The following is a 21,186-nucleotide window of genomic DNA, read 5'->3' as shown; positions in this document are numbered from 1 at the left end:
TGACATAGAAAAAAGAAGGGGGGGGGGGGGAGGCGATCAACCCCCCCCCCCCCCTTTTTCTTCAGATTTAAGACCTTCCGCGGGTTTTCGCGCTCATCTTTATCCAAGCAACGGCCAATTTAATCCAAGTGCAACTAAATTTAATCCAAGCGACACGAAATTTAATCTTTGCGCTACCCAATCTCATCCCGGGGTCAGTCAATTTAATCCACAATATATATATATATATATATATATATATGCACTTATTGGGCAGGGGGGGTCTTCAGTGTTCGTGTTTTGCTTCCACATTTCGTAACTTAGAATATTTGTTTATACGATTAGTTTTTTAGGGGGACAACTGATAATTTGATCACCATTGTGATTGCTTGGAGTTGCCAGTCCCACTATTGACGAGACTTAATTGATATGTTGATTACTCTTTTTGTAATCTGTGGCGCACTCGAATATATTTTAGCTGAATAGACGTTTTGTTTAATCTTTCTTATCACTCGACTTATCCTTGATGCAACTAAGATAATACAAGTACAATTGAAATTTATGATTACTCTTCTGATTACTTCGCGCTAATAATAACACACTAATATTATTTAAAGTTTAGTTGTATGGCTTCCAAGCTTCTAATCTTTTCGACCTATTAATAACACAATTTACATATTAAAAGTTTAACAAACATTTTTTATTACTCTGTCGAATACTTTGACGAAATATTGACAAAGATATAAGTTGGTAGAGGCTTTTACAACTTTACCGTTTGCCACTTCACCGTTTACAACTCCTTGTAACGCCGAATTAGAGCGCAGCTCTTGAGGAGGAGGAGGGAAGGGTACTAAGGGGAGGGTGTACTCCTCCTCCCTCCTCCTCACCTCCTCATCCAACTGCTCCTCCCTCCGAGCGGCGTCGTCGTAACCGTGAGGTCACGTGACCCTCGTGACCTCGGGGGGTCACCTGACTCCCCTCAGGGGTGTCAAGTGACACACCTCGGGGTGGGGGGGGGGGGTCATTGGGGTGACGTGACCCCCTCAGGGAGGTCACGGCCTCCCCCCCCCCCCCCCCCCCCGAGGGATGCCAATTTTTTGTGCTCATTTCTTTAAAAAAAGGGCTGCAGTATTCATATATATTTTTTTGTTTTGCGAATTGAGGTATTTCCGCCATATATGGGAGCAAATACGGCCATATTCCGCCGTATACACCAACTCATGTTTACAAACAAACCGGAGCGCCCCTAGCGGACGCCACCGGCGCCGCGCATGCGCGATGGGGGTGTGGGCAAGAAGCTCGCCGGCGCCCATAAACAAACCATTGAAATGCGATCTTGTTGGCGTCGGTGTGAGTCCCCGCGCTCTTTTTCGCATTAGAATTGTTGATTCTACGTCCTCCTAACGATGTCTTACTACTTAAGCATCGTCAGCGAAATTAACGAGGTTTGTTACACCGCAAAACTTCACGTGAATAATCTGTCATGCGGCGATTCATTCCGCGTGGACGCCGCAGAAAGTACGCTAAAGTCTGATTCACATGATGAAATTTCGCTGCCAATTTTCAGTAGCGACGTCACTTGGGCTGCAAAAGCGTGAACCGTATCTGAGATGGTCGACCTCGATACTAAAAATCGCAAGCAGAATCTAATCAAGTGAATCAGGCATAACAAGTCGGTGATGGCCAGTGGTAACAATGATCAACATCTCCTTGTATCTACTGTTTACGTCGAGCCTGCTTACCAACCTTCAAACTTAAGTTTTTTGAGGCCTGCACTTACTTCTTATCGCAAGTACCGGGCCCACGTTTGGTCTACGGGCCGGTATCCTCTAAAAGAGCAGACGACAAGCAGAAACGTTTGAAAGAGCAGACGACAGTTCGAACGATCAGGCGGCCGTTTGAACTTGAAGACGCACTGAACGTAGTCCGCAGGTGGTCCGTACAACTTGTCGGTTTTCCGGCGTTCATGTTGGAATAAAACAAATAAATCTGATGGCCAGAAGCATCCGTGAATTCAACCCAAAGTACTTCCCACCCAAGCAATCGCGGTCCGATGGCGTCTGGTTTTCCCTTTTCACGGCACATATCCACGTTCTCGGACGAACTGAGCGCATGAAAACTGACCTTCAAACCTTTCTCGACTCTTTTGGTAGAGCCCCAGTCGCAGCATTTTGACGAGAAGGCAAGTTTTTGTCTGGTTCCTATCAAAACAACGCAGGAATACACGTCTCACATGGGCACTTCCGTCCACAGCCCAAGACCGGAAGTGCGTCCGACGCGCCACCACCGCGCCGTGACGTAACAGGGATGAGTTCGTGTATAAGTGTTCAAATACTGCCAGATGTGGCCATATAAGTGCGTAAATACGGCCATATACGCGTGAAATTATAGCCCCTGATATTGATATATGAGCCCGTTTCGGTCGTGCAAGCAATAAGTCATATGTACTCGCCAAGCCACTAGTTGATTGATATATATATTGCATGAGTCTCATGTAATTGGTTAACTATTCTTAACATCCTTAAAGTGAAGTTATTACAGGTATTTGGACCAATTAATCAATCGCACATTTTGAAGATTGAAAGGCAAATGAAATTTGGTTGTATGTTTGACGTGTGACAATATGACGAAGTGCATAAGATCGGAAAGCGAGTTAATCAAATAATGGATTTTAGATCGCAGCTCTTATGCGTCCATTTCCGAGTTAAGCGGTGTCGGCGTCGCCATCGGTGTAAGCGCCCCGCTAAATTTAACGAGAAATTGAATTGGTATGTATGTCACGTGAGGTTAATTTTCCCGCTAAATCTAGCAGTGAAACTCATTTTGTTCATGTTTCCCAGCTAAATTGAGGGGCGAAACACGAACCGTTAGCTTACTGAAGATGCAAGACGCTACTTTGTCGTCCCGAATCCTTTTCCCTTCGAACGGCTGCGAAGCTGTTGCGCCCGGAGTACGTTCTCTACGCAGAATCTTTCAAAAACCGTTCGCGCAGCACCGCAACCTTCCGTTTGCGAACGCTGCGATTCATCGTGTTTTGAAAGCGGAAAGATGTGCTGTCCGTGGTGTCTTTTATGTGTAACTCTTTCGTGAAAAAAATTGAAACTTAAAAACGTGAACCTAACAGTTAGAAGAGGAGGAAGGAACGCCAACCAAAAATAAAAAGGAGCCCAACGTTTCGAAACCTGCTTGGTTTCTTCTTCAGGGGCGACTGTGTGCGCGAGGAGCAAGTGGTCTTCTTTTACGGCGGTGGACGTGATGTTTTCGCGATCGTAATGTGGCTGAGCCCGCTGACGTAAGCCGACGGTGAAGCGCCAAGCGACCGATTGATGTTTTGCGGTGTGGTTTGAATGTGCCATGACTCGACGAAGAGCCTTTGCCGGGAATTGGTCTCAATGTCGAGGATACGTGTGTCGTCGAAGTCAATGCGGTGGTCATTCGAGTCACTGTGTTCCGCAACCGCGCTGCGCTCATGATCGAATTTTCGCACGTCGGTTTTGTGCTGGCGAAGTCTTTCTTTAAAGTTTTTGGTTTCGCCGATGTATGTGGCAGGGCAGTCCGCACAAGGAATCTGGTAAATAACGCCTTGCGCTCTTTCCTTTGGGGGACGATCTTTTGGCCGGGGCATCAGGTGTCCAAGCGTTGACACTGGTTTGTGGGACATCTGGATGCCTTCTTTTGCCAGCACACGCGCGAGCGCTTCGCTGGTTTCCTTTATGTAAGGGACGCAGATGCGCGTGGTTGAGCGGGGATGTGCGATTTCTTGTGTTTCGCCGATTGGTCTTAGGCGTCGATCAGATTTACGTTGACGACGAGCGATTCGCTGAATAAAACTGCGTGTGTAGCCGTTATTTAGCAGGTCGGAGATGATGGTTTCTTCTTCCTTTTTTCTGTAGTCCTCCGACGAGCAAATAGTCTTCGCTCGGGACAGGAGTGTCCGGACGACCGACGCCTTGTGGCTCGCAGGGTGGTTTTTTTTATTTTTGGTTGGCGTTCCTTCCTCCTCTTCTAATTGTTCTTACCCAACCAGGCAGATTTCTGCCAAATGTTTACTTCGAACCTAACAGTGTAGGCATAATTTTAAATTTATTGGTAAAAATATATATACATATTTATTAATCTCTTTTTTGTGAACATCGTGAGCAAAAAAAAAATAGTCACACTTAAATTTTCATTTAAAATTATAATGTGGGTTATACAGCGTAAGACATAGTATCTTCAAACTCGCATCGTTTTGGGTCACTTCGCGCTGGACAGTTTCTTTGGAAGTTCAAAAGCATGACTTCATAGAGCGGTATGTTCACTGGGTGTAGACAGCAGGGTTGACGCTATGCATGTTTTAGGCCAATCGTGTCTCCGGTTAGGGTCACATGACTACAGTCTCGAAGCTGGTGATAAAGCAGAACACGGCACTATCAACCTTGGGTACAAGTGACAAATCCGCTCGTTGTGGACGCGTTCATGCCCCTTAAGATAAGCCTTTTGTGTGTGTGCACTCCCGTTTCGGCCTTTCCTTCTCTCCTTTTCTCTCTCTCCCTAAGCTCAAAGTGGGGTAGAAGGTGCGTGGTCACGTCGTTTGACGAATGACGCATGAGCTGTTGGTAATCTCGGCCGGATCTAGTTTGGCGTGTGTTGGCCCTTCGTGGCAGCTGCGGATTTTTGCTTCTGCAAGCGACTTCTTCAAAGAAGGCCAAGAATTTTTTGTGATGCGTTTAGTGTTCGGTTCCACGGATGACAGCTTGTGCTACATCGTGTTGAATCTTCACAAACACTTTCCTTCTCGTTTCTGTGTTCTGCCGTGGCCGTGTCCACACGTATCTCGGATTACAACTTTCAAGTCCGGTCTCGTCAACGTAAGTGCGGTGCAAGTCTGCAACCTACTTCACGACAATTGATCGTTTTCCTAAGGGTACTCTTCCAGATTACCTCTAGAATTAGGCCGTGTCTATCTCCTGTGACATGATTAAAATTTCTCCGAAATTTTAATCATGTGACAACTGCAGGTAGAATACTGAATTTTTATTCTCCCTGCGTTTCGTGATAACACGTTTCACGGCCACCTTCTCGTGGATACACGTTTCGTCGACATTAACGTTTGATCGACACCGGTTGAGCGATTGTCGATAATCCTGCTTTCCCTGGGAATTAAGTTGAGCGAAATCAGGACTGGCGTAAAGTGCAGCTCATGTAAATATTAATAAAAGTTGGTACATGCTTAATATCCAATTGGTATTTTTCTTGTACAGATGAGAAGTCACTTTTGGTAGTTATTTGTAGAAAACAACAATATACCGGGTGTTTTATTTTATTCTTGCAGATTTGTTTTAAAAGGAGTTATACGCGAAGAGGGACATTATGCGGTTTGCTAATCTCTGCGATAAGTTGGCTAATTAATTAAAATTCACTAATTAGCTTTTAATTAGTGAAACTAGACCTATGGTTTGAATTAGAAACTTGCTGAGCGTCGTCTAAAACCCCTAAGTCAGTAACTTTTAGGCAGACTTTGAGCACGTGTGAAGCGCAGTAGTGCGCTGAAGTTACCACTCGTGAAGCAGGTACAAGGCTGGGGCTAGATAAGAGATGGATAAATTGCGCGGGTGCCTTACCAAAAATGCTAGCCTTGTCCCTGCTCCACGAGTGGTAACTTTAGTGCACTACTACGCTTCTCGCGCTAAAAGTCTTTCTGAAAATGACTGATTTAAGGATATTGGACGACGCTCAGCAAGTTTCTAATTAGAATTATATGTCTATTTTCACCAATTTTAAAGTGAAGTAGTGAATTTCAAATAATTAGCCGACTTATCGTGAAGATTAGCCACCCACATAATGTCCCGCTGGGCGTATAACTCATTCGCACAAACCGCATAAGTGAAGCTTTCATAACTTTTATAAAAACAAATCTGCAAGAATAAAAAAAACACCCTGTATATAATGGTAGCCTTATTTGATTGGGACAGATCTCGCCTGATATGGGAGGCAGAGATACCCCTATTTGGCAGATTCAGATATGGTTATATAAAACATTGGGCAGATCTGGCTAGATAAGCATTATAAGAACCGATGTGCTTGAAATGGCCAGATATGCCCAAATGTTTATATAACCTTGTTTTTTTTATATAAGTCCAGTTCTGCCATTTTCGCAAGAGAATGCATATACAGGGTTTTTCTTTTTAGTTTTTCAGATTTGTTTAAAAAAATCCGTGAAAGCTACACTAATGCGGTTTGTGCAGGCAAGTTATACGTGTTGATTTAGTGGTTTTCGACGATGCTCAGCCAGTTTCTAATTGGAACTATATGTCTATTTATAATAATTAAAAAGTTAATTAACAAATTTTACTTAATTAGCCGACTGATAGTCGCGACTATCTCCCTATACTATGTCCCCCTGGCCGTATGACTCACCTGCCCAAACCGCATAAGTGTAGCTTTCCCGGCTTTTATGAAAACAAATCTGAAAGGTAAAAGTAAAACAAAGAAACCTCTATATATTGTGGATTAAATGGACTGACCCCGGGATTAAATTGGGTAGCGCAAGGATTATATTGTGTAGCGCTTGGATTAAATTTGCCGTCGCTTGGATTAATATGAGCGGGAAAACTTGTAGAAAGTAGTTTCCGACTAAGAAATTAATATCCCCTTTACACCCCAATCTCTCGCACACCGACGACCCAGCTGGTTTCCGACGACTCGTGCAAGCGTAAATGAAATTGTTGAACCCGACGAAGTTTTTATAAAATATATTAAAGCTGGGGTGGCCGGGCTGACCCGGACAAAGAGCCGCAAACAAACCCACGAGACTTTTAAGAGCCGCGGAAAAGGGGAGGGGGGGGGGGGGGCGCAAACTTTTGTTTAGAGCAATAAACAAGACTCGTACTATTTTCAGTCTATCCGAGTCAAAAGCAGTCCAACTGTACCTAAGGTAGCAGTAGCACACGACTACCAAACCGCAATCTGTCTTCCGATTTAAAACGCGTTCCATTCCTCTTTTTGGGGAGGTGCTCGTGTGACTGGGAGGGAGACGAAAGAGTGTGTGTGTGTGGGGGGGGGGGGGGGTTGGGGGGGGGGGGGGGAGCCGCGAGCCGCACTTTAACACGCGAAGAGCCACATGCGGCTCGCAAGCCGAAACTTGGCCACCTTTGTTTTAAAGGTACCATGAAGCCAGACTTGTACGTAATCCGTTGCAAGTACCGAAATTACTTGTAATCCCTTACATTTATCAGTAATTAAGTAACGGAATAATTACATATTTTCTAGAGAAATTTTAAAGTAATTGCCTTACATTTTTTACGTAACGGATTCCTTGTAATCTGTTACATTTTTTTCAGGACACCCCCCCCCCCCCTTTTTTTCTAAAGAAAAGGTTGTTTATATTTTGGTGACGTCAAGCGCAGTGACACTGCCACTCGAATTGACTAGCGCAAACGGAGGCTTGGCAATCTTCAGTTCCGCAAAGCTTTTTTTGCAACACCAAGCCCCTGAATCTATTTTCTTAGAACCTAACAACAATGTCGAAAGATCTAAATAAACATTTCTACAAAAAAAAAAGAAGAAAAGGGGGGGGGGGGGTTATATCCGTTTTTTTTTAGTCCCTTTGTTTTTCTTTGCAAGTGAAGACGGGAAGAAAAGAACACCAAATAATTGTGTGCCTCTTCGATAAGCTCGAGGCGGTAAGTACACAGAAAAGAATTAACAATGTCCTTCTCGGTTATAGTGACCACGATAATTTTCATAATGTCACAACACGAGACAACGCTCCGTCTACCCTAAAGTCCGCTAAAAGAGATGTGATAATATGTGAAGGTGTTATTGCCACACGCATCCTCGTTCGTTGCTGCACACTTATCTTCTCTTAGAAAAGAGGAAGCATTTTTTTCTGTATCGTTCACATTATTTGACCCTGTTTTAAAAGCTACTTACTTCTTTGAAGTCCAACTTCTAGGGATGGCCCATTTTATTTTTGAATTTCAGCAAGGTCTTCTGCATCTCAGTCACTCTTTTTGTGAGTCAGCTTTTTGCGGGCACTTGGAAAATGGTAAAATAGTCTTCATTTCTTCTTCTTTCTGTTTTGCCCCAGCAGGACGCAACTTATCTCAAGCAGATATTTTTACAAATAAAACATGATGGTGGCTGACGTAGACTTGATATTCTGGGCTTGAGGAAAGAGTGAAATTCGTGAGCGGGGTCATAGCGCGGCTTACTTAGTACTCTGCTTTTCGCTGCCCGTGGCATCAGCGGACGTCTATCTGGAGAACACCGGAGTAAACTGCAGTCGGTCCGTGCTCCGTGCGTTTTTGAACGGCACCAAGAAAGGTAGACACGGCAAACGTGCGTTTACATTTCCTTGTTTTAACAGACGTTCTTATAATTGTTGTTAGAGTCTCCTTTTTTTTAATTACTTATAATCATATACTGGAAACTTTTTTTTTATTCACCAACGTCTCAACCGAGACTCGACCTGTTCAGAACCAAAGGAAGAAGAATATCGAGCCAAACCTTATTTATTGTTTATTTATCATCTTACTGTTACAACTATGTTTTACTATTTTCTGGCATTATATGTCGGTATAGTAAGATTGACATAAATTAATTCTGATTCTAGTTTTGGCTAGATGTATGATGACTTCCACAGCTTCGCGAATTAGACTTTGGAGAATTTTAGTAGATCGGTCTGATGACTCCGAGAACCTTAACAGATACTTCGCCGCCGCCTTTGCGCATGCATCGTATCGTCATCGGGGGCATCGGAGGTATCAGAACGATCTAGTAAAAATTCTCCATTTTTTTATACTAAAACTGTCGAATATCAGGCAACGGCTGCAACGACAAAGTTTTGCTCTTCTCTTCGAGGTAAATAGTACTTTATTTGCTTCGCTGAAGAAGCTCAATGCAGAGCATGAAGCATTCGTGAGGAACAATATGGCCCTCCTATCCAATGCCTCAGTTCAGAGGGTGTTCAGCGTAGCAGTCGACATATTGAGTAAGAAATAACGCGAAATGTCTGGCGAGATTTTCGAGAGCCAGCTGTTGCTCAAAATACTCAAGGTCATTAAATGGCACAGGTTGCAAGAATAAGAACTTGAATAACCCCCTTCCCTTTGTTACTTACATGAGGACAATAATGTTGAAAGTAACACCACGGAAGTAACGGATTACTTTTTGGGGAAGGGTCAGTTACTTTTGCGGGAGGGTAATTGTAATTATAATAAATCACAATTTAGCCTTGATTAATTGTAAAAACAATTCCTTACTATTTTTAGTAACGTGTATACAAGTCCACGTGAAGCTAGAAAAATTAATGCATAATAACTGCTTACGCTCGCTGACGGTCAGACTTATTATTTGAGGAACGTGACCACTGATCTCTACTGTAGTAGGCTGGATCGCGGACCGCGGCCTCGGCAGGTGGGGCCGAGTGTCGCCACCGGCGGCCATTGATTGACACCAGCCAATGCATGAGACTCTATGGGAAGAACGAGAAAAAGTGACGTTTTCCCCTGTTTCTAAGCTGTTGTCGACATTGAAACTTTTCGGATGGTTTTCGATAAGCCCGTCAAATAGCTTGCGTACAAACATTAAAACTGACAGCCGTTGCAGTTCTTCTAAACAAATATTTTGTGGTCGAGAGTGACTCCGCTGTGGTGCAACTCAATGAGGCGAGAGTTACCTAGAGTTACCGCCGAGTCGGTGGCGGTTTCGTTGAGTTGGGTTTAGCAGACGACAAGCTCGAAGGCTTTGCTACGCGGAATTCGCTCTCTCCCGGAAAGCCGCTGTCGAGCTGGAACTTCTTTGTCATTCATCAACTTCTGGGCTTCCCTGAGGACGGTCTTATTGACGGCAAGCTACTTTGTTTACTCCTCTACGAGAGCAAGCTCGCCAGCTCAGCCGTAGGTGCTCCGGTACGTTTCATTTTTTGATTCGGTGACCGGACGTTTGAGAAATACCAATTCGATCTCCAAAGATCCGACATAAGGATCGTAGCGCACCATAAAATACTCGCCTCCGAGCACAGAGCACAGCGTACATGCTTCAGTATGCTTACTTTTGTGTGTTTCTCCCATAGACCTGCGTGTATTGCCTGGTGTCAAGCAATGGCCGCCGGTGGCGACACCGGCGGGCTCCTGATCCGCGATCCAGCCTACTAAAATAGAGATCAGTGAACGTGACACAATCTTTGTTCAGGAATATTGAATTTCCAATCGCTTAAATATAGATTAACATAAAATAACTGCATGCATACATTAATCTTTTGACGATGAAACACAAGAAACAAAAATAACATTTTTTTTTTTAATTTTTAGTCAGATATCGTAATTCGCGAGATCAAAAAGTCTAGCATGTGCGCGTTTTGTGAAAACTAAAAATAAAAAAATTACTAAGCTTGACTAATGAGGACAAATTTGGTCATCGGAACTGGGAAATCACTAATGCAAGAGTTCACTTGATTTTAAAGAATTCACGAATGTCTCCACCAACCTCCTGTTGAACGCGTTTTTGGTTGTCCCTATTTTAGGCCATCCATTCGAAACTCGATATCCTTCGACTTAGAGCAGCAAATGAACCCGGTTCAACTTAAGCCTCGTGTTTTTCTGGGGCGCATAGCAGTCGTGTCTTCGAATTCACGATAAAGCTTTGGCTAAATAGACACTGCTGGAAAATCGCAGAAGACCCCTTGGCAATCCAAGATTGTAACGCGGAATGCAGGGAACTGCGGGACTCTTTTGATGTACACTCAGGCTGACTTTACTGCTTGGCACACCCTGGAAACGGTACGATTTATTCTGTGTCATTCTTGTCAGTTCAGAAATCAATGAAAATGAAACGAACGAATATGGAAAAAGACGTGCCCGAGAAAAGAGGTCCGTGTTTTCCGCCCCGTGTAAATGAACTACGCATCTCAGAAAGCTTGAACTCCGTCAGAATGGTAAATATTAACCCTGTTGAATTAACCTGAGATGGGTGTAGAGAAGAAACATCAAAACGTAAAAGAGGCAGAGAATAGATAAGACGGCGTCTCAAAATGTCATTGTACCGGTTGGAATTGAACACGATAGTTGGAGAACTTGACCTTATCTGGATAAAACATTGTTTAACAAAAGATTGAAATTTTGTTTCCTAGGCCTATTATCGTCAATACAAAAAACTGACATTGTCGACGGATTTGACAAATGTCAGGAAGAAAACAGACGTGTTTCGGCTGGCCTGGTCCTTTTTTTTTTTTGTTTAGCTTTCATTGTATAACCAAGAATATATTAATTTATTCCTTGCTGAAAAGTTTTTTACCTGAAATAGATTCGACGTTTAATGTTTTGAAAGTCAGTCTTTTCATTTCACTTAGTTTATAATTATCTCAGCCCCGAAGGCATTAGAGAAAGGAATGGACATTGTAACAGAAACATAAGAGTTAAAGAAGAGGTAAGTGCAATTGTACTACGAAACAACAATTAGCAAATCAGTAATTGCAATTCTAAAATCAGCGGTGTTCGTAATTCAAACTATGACTGCGATAAGGCGATTATATTCAAACGAGGTTCGTGGCAAGGAGGAATTAGAAGTAGACATGTCGCAAGAGGAGATCCTAAGTTATAGTTGCGTGCGTGAAAGATATGGTTCTGAAAACAGTGCTCGGCGAGGTGTTTGGTTAGAGTGATAAATCTTGCGAAACGAACATCGGCGAAATATTTATCTACCAAGAAGAGGGGTTAGGCAAGGATAGGGTGCTTTCATAGAGGTAATGCTAGCTGTGCAGTGGTAGTTAGAAATTATAAAACGGGCAATTGGGCGATGAGGTTGCGCAGCGAGCCAAAATTTTTAAATATTTAATGTAATTATAATTGCCGGTACGCCTGAGAGCGCTCAATAACAAAAGTAAAAGAAAACATGAAGGAATCTGAGGGCAGGAGGAGCCCGTCGCACAGCTGCAGAGTGACCGTTTATATATTTCATTATAATCACGGGAGCACAGATAGAAGGACCATGGGGTTTGCTTGCTGCCATTTGAGCAATGAACGTTCTTATTGGTGTTTCATCGTCGACCATGGGAAAGAGGCACCTCTGTGAAGGACATAAAAAAAGAGGCACTTATAAGTGCATCGATTCATTCGCGGAATCTTCAAATATTTCTAACTTATCTTTGCAACCGATAGACTTTGATCAATAAGGAACTCTGCTTTACTCAAGCATACAGCACTTCTGGAATTGAGATGCGCGACGTCGACGCGTAACAAAAGGAGCTCAACTCAATCGAGGCGTACCCTGTTTGTACTACAAAGCACGGCTCCAGACTCTGACTCTATCTACTATAAGCTATTCGTTTTTTGCATATAGACAAGATTGAGAAATGTCGCAGCTGCTGAAATAAGTGTTGTAACTGTGAACACTCAAGAGGATACCAGAATCTCAAGCAAATCTTTCTCAACATTCCGTTTATACTCTATTTTACTTTATGTTGCACCGTACCCGACGCTACGATACGATTGGGTCAATAGGGAGTTTTAGGGAACTGTTTTTGCACATCCGATTCGGTACGATGAGCCCTCCGGTATACGAACTCATATACGAACTGGTATACGAACCGTATCGGATATGCAAACACAGTTTTCTAAAACTCTCTAAGAAAGTAGTGCCATAATGGTACCCTCACGGTACCTGTCGTCTTCGTGCATTTGCCATAACCAACTATACCAATCGCGCAAAAAAAAAAAAAGAATCACGGCGCATTTATGCGCGATTTATTTAGCGGGTTATAGCAAACACGCAAAAACAACATGCGTCATGGCGATGCACTTTTTGCTTTCTACTTCATTGACTCCATCAGACTGTATAGAGTCAGCTGCAGTCGAACTATGCGGAACAGGGTATGCCGACCGCAAGTTCGTCTGCTCCTTTTGCAGGGATTGTGGGGACGTCAGAAAGAGGCTGAGTTCTGATTGGCTCTGTTTGAAGGATAGCGGGTAGAACTCAAAGCAGGCTACCTCGAGGTCTACCCACTATCTTTCAATCAGAGCCAATTTCAGCTCGGCGTTCTGACGTCACCAGAACCCTTGCAATAGAAGCAGACGAACTTGCACTCCGCACAGGAAGGTTTCCGACGCAAAACTTCATTTCCTTTCCAAAGACCTCTCTGTATTCATTCTTCCAGGCTCCAGCTTCACCACCTTTGAGATATCTCTTCGCGATATAGATTTTTTGTGTAAACTTATTTTGCGGTTAATTTTGCTCTAAGAAGTCGGGAATTTTTACTTTCCGGACAAAGCATATGAGGGAACCACTCTCGTCAGTCTTTGAAAACAAGTCGGCGAATGAGGAAACAAAAATTTGGTTCATACCTTAAGAAAAGAAACAGCCTGGGGTTCGACACTGAGCAGGGTGAAACGTCCTGCGCAGACTGTTTTTAATTCGGCACATGGCAATACCTAATGAACGCTATGCTAAAAGTTAAAATTAAGGAAAAGGCGCTGGAGTAGGTACTTGTTCTGGGACGAGAAGTATGAAGGTGCACCGTGCATGTTTTGGAAAGCAAACATGGCGGTCTATGGCAGACGAATAAACTCGAAGACGCTATATGCCCTTCTTGTGAAGTGTGCTACGTCATCGCCGCTGTTGGCTGTCGTTAATTTTATAGTTACTGACGGCTTAAAAAATGCGGGATAGTATATGATTGAATATATTAATTCTTGCTTCGTGATTCGCTTTTTTGTAGTTCTTACCGGGCCAAAACCGCAATTTATTCTCTTCAAAGCGATAATCAGATGCTTGCCGAGCCCTGCATTTGCTAAGCTCTCACCGACAATAAAGTATGCTGTTGTTCTCCCTAGCACTGAATGACACGGCACTATTTGATCCGAACCGTCATTTCTATACCAGCATTAAGACTGTTTGATCACACCAAGTAAACAAAAGCACCAAAAGTGTTCGGTTCCCCAGAACGACGTATGATCGAAAATTACGATACAGAGCGTCCCGAAAAAAGGTTTATAATGTGTTTGTTGTTGTTGTTGCTGTTCTTGTTCTCCACAACAAAAATAAATATGGCTGTACGCTCAGACCCCGCGCAAATGTAGCGCTAGCGCTTCCCACCAGGTGCCTAAGTCGCAGAGCCTGCAGTTGTTTGGTTTAAAAGCTTTAGGGGGTTTTCGGAACTTTTCAATGGGTAAATGGCGGCCAACAAGGTCTACGAATACGCGGAGATAAATGGCTTCAGGTACCGGCAGCGCGCCCCATTTTCCAATTGAAAGCTTCAGGAAATGGCCTACAGCTTTCGAATAAGATAATGGTTAGTTCTAAAACTCTGTCATGTTGTCCGGGCCACTAGCGCCTCATTTGGACAAAAACTTGGCGTTCCCCGTTGCGTCGTTAAGTATCGCCGTAAAGTAGAGATATTATTTTTTGTAGAATATAGTAATGCCTGATCTCTGGTATTTCAGCTCTTTATAAACTTTCAATCCACTCCTGCATAGGTCACATTAGCGGCTTTCAGTATTGCGTAACTATATACATATACAGTGTTTTTTTTGTTTTTGTTTTTTAGCAGCACCAAATTTTTATGAAAGGGAACGCGAGATAGAGTAATTTAAGCCCTGGGGAAGTGTTAATGGCCATGGCGGCCTCTAGAAAAAAGGTGAAATTAGGTAATTAGTTAGCTCATTAACTAAAAGGTTTTAACTAACTTTTTAATTTTTCACTTGAGGGCACATAAAGTATTCAGAGAATTGAAGCTCGACCTCAATATGGTCAAGCCCTGCCATCAAAGTTTGATTAAAAAATTTGCAGTAGGCGCTACGGGGTCAAGAAATGTCACTTTGGTACACGGCGTCAAACCGAAACTATAAGCGAGAAAGAGCGCCGGTAAAGTTGTCGCTTCGCCCTTTCGGGCATGCGATTTGTAATAATCGCGGCCGGCTCCACTTGCTTAGGCGAAGCTGGCTGCGATCACGACGATCCACGGGGGCCGGAAGGGCGGAGCGATTACTTTACCGGCGCTCTTTCTAGTTTAGTTTCGGTTTGACGCCGTGTATCAAAGTGACCTTTCTTGACCTCGTAACACCTACTACAATTTTTTTAACCAAACTTTGATGGCCGTGCTGGACCATATTGTGGTCGAGCTTCAATTCTCTAAATACATTATGTGCCTTCAAGTAATAAATTAAGTAGTTTAAACATTTTAGTTAATTAGTTAACTAATTACCTCATTTCACCTTTTCTCTAGAGGCCGCCATGGCCATTAACACTTCCCCAGGGCTTAAATTACGCTATCTCACGTTCCCCCCTTTTTTTTAATTTGGTGCAGCTAAAAAAACACTATATATATATATATATATATATATATATATATATATATATATATATATATATATATATATATATATATATATATATATATATATTTTTTTTTTTTTTTTTTTTTTTTTTTTGAGGAGGGGACAAGTTGTTAATTGGGTGTACACTCCAAACAACTTTCATTGTTCACTTCTGTACTTGTGTGTCGCAAACTTTCGAAGACCTCGAGTGTACAAAAAACAAACAACGGTCTTCCAAACTGCATATATTAAACATAGCCCATGTTTTCATATGGCTTCGTCGAGCCATCAAATATTTTATATTATTTGAACTAAGAAGCAATTATAACTTGAACGCTGTTGCCTCAGGGATCGTAGTTAAATTTTCTCTTCCTACCTGACCTTTCATATTACTATCGTTGTCTTTTGTCGCAATACTTCGTTTTAAAAAAATATCTGCAGCTGCGCGACCCTGTTTGTTTTTCGCAAGATTCCTATCCTCTGGGGGCAAAAAAAGGCGAGCCGAAACTGCGCTGCCATCCCATCTCCTCTTTTGGATTCTGGGTTGGTACATAGTTCTGAAGCAATCGCGGACGTTCCCCTACTTGAAGCACGGAACACGTTTCCCCCGTAACGTTGTGAGCGAGCGGGGTTTGCAAGTTCTGTTGACGTACTTCCCGTCTCCATGGGGCTCTCGCGCGTTGCCATGCGGGCCTATTAAATTACGCCAGATCATTTCGGTCGGTTTGCTTGGAAGCTAAGCGCTGATAAACTGATGGAGAGAAGGCGACGAATGCGAGCGGGTACGTCAGAACGCCGCGCTCTGGTTGGAATGATTACTTGCGTAGCCTCCTCTAAACTCACAAAGCCTGGCGGTTCGACGACGGGGCGGGCCACAGAGTGCCCGGTCGCAGATTTGAAGCGCGAGAATCTGGTAGTACAGAGCATCAAAGAGCCATTTCTCGGGGAGCCTGGACGTCAGCGCACAGGTTTTGCAGCGGCGAGGACCCGAAAGATACTTGTTCGCTCGAAAGGAGAAGTGTGTTTTGGCGCCTCGTCGCAGCGGGGCGCCAGTCACGTGGCTTCCCTCTCATCCGTTGTCTGCGGCTCCGCCTTTTCCATTTCGGCGGCCGCGTCTCGTGGCGATCTGCCAGGATTTGTCAGTATATAGGAGGCTACGTTACTGGGTATACTCCTAAAGCTAGCTGCGTTTGACTCCATCGCACTCGTTGAACGCGTCCGAACGCGAGAGCCAACGCCGGACGCCGGCATTCCGCGCTCTTGCGCATTCAAAGAGTGCTGTGGATACATAGGCAGCTATAGCTTTACGTGTGCCAACTAATCATATCAAGTAGAGCTGGTCGTTATCAAGCCGCCGCGCGCTCTCGTATTCTTCTCTCTCTCAGTTTGTCGGCGCATGGGCACTAACAGCTTAAGAACAGCGGGGCGTGGCCTAATTCGTTCCCCTATTCTTACGCCCTGATTCGTTCTCCGGAGTTCTTATCGGATCATGCCGCAATCCCATTGGCTGAGGAGTGATGGCGTCTATTGACGCCAATCCCGGCGTCAATTTCAACGTTTTGAACTAAGCATATCTTGTGAAAGAGCGCAAGAAACTGAGCCTAGAGCAACAAAGAAAATTTCCCAAAAAAACTTTTTTTAAATAATTTTAATGGTAGAAATACGATAAAGTCAGTCTTGTACACGTTACTAAAAAAAAGTAATCGATTACAATTACTATTACTCTTGGCTAAAAAGTAGTCGATTAGATTACTTGATTACTCGACGGCAAAAGTAATTGGACATTACTTAAAAAAGCAATCGTAACTTTTCCGATTACTTTATTGTCGACACATCTTTAGCGCTCATAGCAATGAACTACTTCCAACCTAGGTATATTTCACATTTGCACAAGTATTGAAGAAGAAAAACTAGCTCCCTCTTCGTGGTCGTTGCACCTTCACAATGCGGACACAAGCATAGAATTCGTTTGAAAACGTTTAATGATTTGGGCGTTCGCCAGTGTGCGTGTGTGTGTGTGTGTGTGTGTGTGGGAGGGGGGCGGGGGTTCTACATTTTTTTAAGCTTGAGCAAGGGTTGTCGCTCAAAGTTTGCGTCGCTCATTTTATTATTCTCATGTGGATGAGCTCGCATGTTATACAAAAGAGCAGCAGCTCCAGGATTTGAAACGGATCATGTGTAGTATCCATTAGCGGAAGAGATCGCCCCGACCACTTCTCAACTCGAAACATTGCTTGTCACAAAGATCACGTAGGGGAAATATTTCAGCTGCCTTTGTTATATTTTGCATCCGCTTTAGGCATTCTTCGGTTCTGGTTCTCCTACGGGCTGCGAGTAGGTACCCTAAGCAGGATATTTTTTTTATGTCTGTGTGTGTGTTTGCGTGAGGGGGCTAGTTTGAACGAAGGACTCACAAAGCTACATTCTGCTTCCTCAAACTTCGCCCTGAATGGCCTTTGTCACGCACTGTGGCTTCCCTGGGGCTTCCCACTCCCAGTCCCGGCTCGAAAAAAAAAACAAAAAAAAAAAACGGACATTTTACAGAAACTGTACATAGAAAGAGATTGACCTCGTTTCCTACAGCTCCTCAAAATTTTTTATTTTTTTCGTCGACAAAAAAAAGCAAATTTTATTTTTGTCATTTCATAAAAAAAAAAAAGGTGTGTGCCCGGAGGGGGGGGGGGGGGGGGGGGGGTCCCGTGGACAAATTGTAACGGTTACAAGTAATTTTATTACTTCAAAAAGTGATCAGATTACTCTTGTGAAAACTGCCTAATAGAAGTAATCAACTGATTACAAAATTACTCCAAAAAGTAATCGATTAGAAGTAATTTGATTACTTGTAATGCGTACGGTACAAGTCTGGATAAAGCCAAAACCGAAACTAGCCTGCGAGTTTACCGGTCCGCCATCTGGTTGTGACGTCAGATGTTGTATAAACATCAGCACGTCGGCGGCTTGAGCCTGTTTCGCCAGCATCGAAAGCACTATAAAAAAAGGGGGCTCTCGCGATCGTACGTGGGAGATAATGGACTATACGATTTATCAAGCTTGTCCAGTGTTGTACACGTTCCTCTAGAAAAGGAACGAAAGCTCGTTCCTCGTTCCTTCCGATTTTTGGAACGCGTTCCCGTTACAAGTTCCTTATGTGAAGAAGGAACTCGTTCCCGTTACAGTTAAAGAAATTGTACGTATCGTTACATATACGTTACATTTTTATTTTGGTGATTACCATATTTAGTTAGATTAATCAATTTTTTTTATTAATGTCATCAAATGGGAACATACAAATTTATATGTCGTGATGGAAGGGCACCAAAAGAAGAAAACAAGCGGAATCAAGGTTTGATTTATATTCAAGTTTAAAATTGAATTTTGAAAATATTCAAGTTTAAAAATCTTAGCTTTTAACCATATTTATATTTGTGGTGAACGATCCAGACGAGCCAAATGTACGTTTTACAACAACAAATGTTGTTGTAAAACGCTCGTGCACATTGCACGAGCGTTTTACAACAACCTCACATGTTTAAATTTTAATTCTAACAAAGTTCCTTGTTCGAACTTAACAACAGTTTAACAACAGTTGCTCTTCGATGTTGCTGTCCGCACGACGAAGAAGTGAAGGAGAGGAGAGGTATTTTGGAAGGTTTGTCTTGAAAAGTACAAATACGTCTATGTGAAGGTTGGATTCGTTGTTCAGTTTGAAGGTGGGGGACAAGGGGAGAAGAAATCAAGGTTAATTTTTATGTCTCTTTTAAGTGACCAATGTTTGGGATACAAGGGTGCATTCGATGTCTGGTAAACTGTTCTTTTGTTGTAACTGTAGGCCTCTTCATGGAAGTTCGGAAATGGCTTTAGTCGGCCTTAGATTTCTGGGAGTATGAGGATTAGTGGAAAGGGGGGGGGGGGGGGGGATAGAAAGGAGCTAAGTTTGAAACGTCCCTCTTTCTGTGTATTTTCCTGCGGCTGCAAGTTTTGCTTTTTGTACCTCAGTCTCGGGCACTCAAAAAAGAATCAGTGTCCACCAGCCCTCCTGCACCCGACTGTTTCCAGGCGAGGATCACACAAAATAAACCCTAAGATAAGTAGCCAAAAAGTTAACAAGTTAAAAACAATATGTTCGTAAAAGTATAGTTCTTATACCTTTAAAATTTCCCTCTTAGAAATTAAATAAAAAATTACCCCACTGAACGAAGAAAAACGAACGCCGTTACTCTTTCCGTTCCAGTAAAAGTGTAACGAGTTCCCGTTCCAGTTCCACCGTTGCCAAATGTAACGGCGGCGTTCCTTCGTTCCTCCTAAAAGGAACGCGTTCCAGAAACGCCGTTCCGTACAACACTGAGCTTGTCTGATGAAAAAGATGCTCCGCGTGGCGAACCGCAGTCGGTCTCGCCTCAGCACTCGATCCTGCTGTTTCGCCGACATCGACACGCCTGTGACGCTAGTCTTTCTCTCTATTGTTTTGGGCACAAGTTCGCCCCATTAAACGTTTAGTTTCTCCAGTTATTCGCCTCCTCATGATTTGTCGTTTGTGACAATATGCATGTTCTTCAAGAGAGTCTTTGTGGCCCTCCTTGCCATTTTCTCTATTGTTATAGTTGCGTCGACTGGATCTATAGGCATGTCCTGCGGAAAAGCCTGCGTTGTTTGCAAAGAGTGCGTAGAATATTTATGTCTAAATGGTAATGAATCTCTCGCGCCTACTTGGGGCGTCGGCGCGTTCAGCACGCGGGCGGCTGTTTAAGTAAAACGGGAGCCAATTACCTCAGAGTCACGGTCCCGTTTCGTCATCACTTTGTCACCGCGCTCCTCATTAATATGTATATGTAAGGAGAGAAAAGAGTTTCCGGTTTCTTACCCAACACCCAACTTCCCAGACAGCAATTAGATACAAAGCGCTGTTGCGCCAATTCTTTTTTTCTTCTCCTTTAGTGTGGCGGCCGGTTTTGTGAATTTTGTGAATTGTTATTTGAAGTACGTACTCTCACGTTTAGGGTAAACTACTACACACTGAAAAAATAAAGATATATATATGAAATCACTTTCCTGTAGAACGCGATAATCACGGCGAACATTGCATGATCCCAGTGAATAAAAAATCTCAAATAACAATCAGAAAAAAAAAGAAGAAAATTACACATTGTGCAGGGGCAGTGGGCGGGCCCATTGTCACTGCTCAGATTTCAACTTTCAGGTCTGATCGTATTATGAGCTTCGTCGATCGGTCGCACCCCTTCATTTTTGCCCGAAGTTGGTTATTTGTGTGTTCTGCACGAAAGCGAACGCAGAGCAATCTTTTTTAGTATGTAAACACTCGAGTGTATTTCATTGTTAACCGATCCGAAGAAAAATAAACATTATACGAGATTGAGCATGCTGACGAAGACAGCGGAGCACGGAATGTGTCTAGCTGTAAACAACACACATGCACAGCTGACTTACACAGCTAAACCAGCTCGCAGAAATTGACGCTACGTGACTTCAGATCACATGACGTGATCACGTCACATGACATCAATTTCTCGGCTAAATCAAGATGGAAAAATTAGCCTCAAGTGACTTGAGGTCCCATGACGTGTTTAGGTATATCAATTTCCTCGCAAATTATAGGTGGAAAGTTTAATATCGCGTCAATTGAGGTCACGTGATGTGGTCACTCACGAGACGTATTTCCCCGCTAAATTTAGGTGCGGAAATGAACATGACGTGACTTCAGGTCACACGACGTTGTCATGTGAAATCAATTTTCCCGCTAAATCTAGCAGGTAAATTGACGCGACGGTTCATCATGACGCTCCTTCGTGACGGTCGTTCGGCACGGTTCTTTCATAAAATTCAGTAGCTGAAACCCGTTCCGTTCTAAGAACTGAACATACGAAGGCTCTCAACTTTATCAGGTCACAATTCATGC

At 43.2% G+C, this 21,186-nt stretch overlaps 1 protein-coding gene across 1 annotated transcript in view; it reads right to left on the bottom strand.

The window, feature by feature from the left end:
* Positions 1-21,186, bottom strand: part of LOC8042121 — a 60,193-nt gene that overhangs the window by 18,305 nt on the left and 20,702 nt on the right. The gene's annotated exons all lie outside the window — the stretch shown is intronic.

This window comes from Ixodes scapularis, unplaced genomic scaffold (genome assembly GCF_016920785.2).
Source record: "Ixodes scapularis isolate PalLabHiFi unplaced genomic scaffold, ASM1692078v2 PGA_scaffold11__112_contigs__length_91849675, whole genome shotgun sequence".
In the NCBI taxonomy this organism is placed as follows: Eukaryota; Metazoa; Arthropoda; class Arachnida; order Ixodida; family Ixodidae; genus Ixodes; species Ixodes scapularis.
The sequence above is the reverse complement of the archived record's forward strand: the minus strand, read 5'-3'. Positions and strand labels throughout refer to the sequence as shown.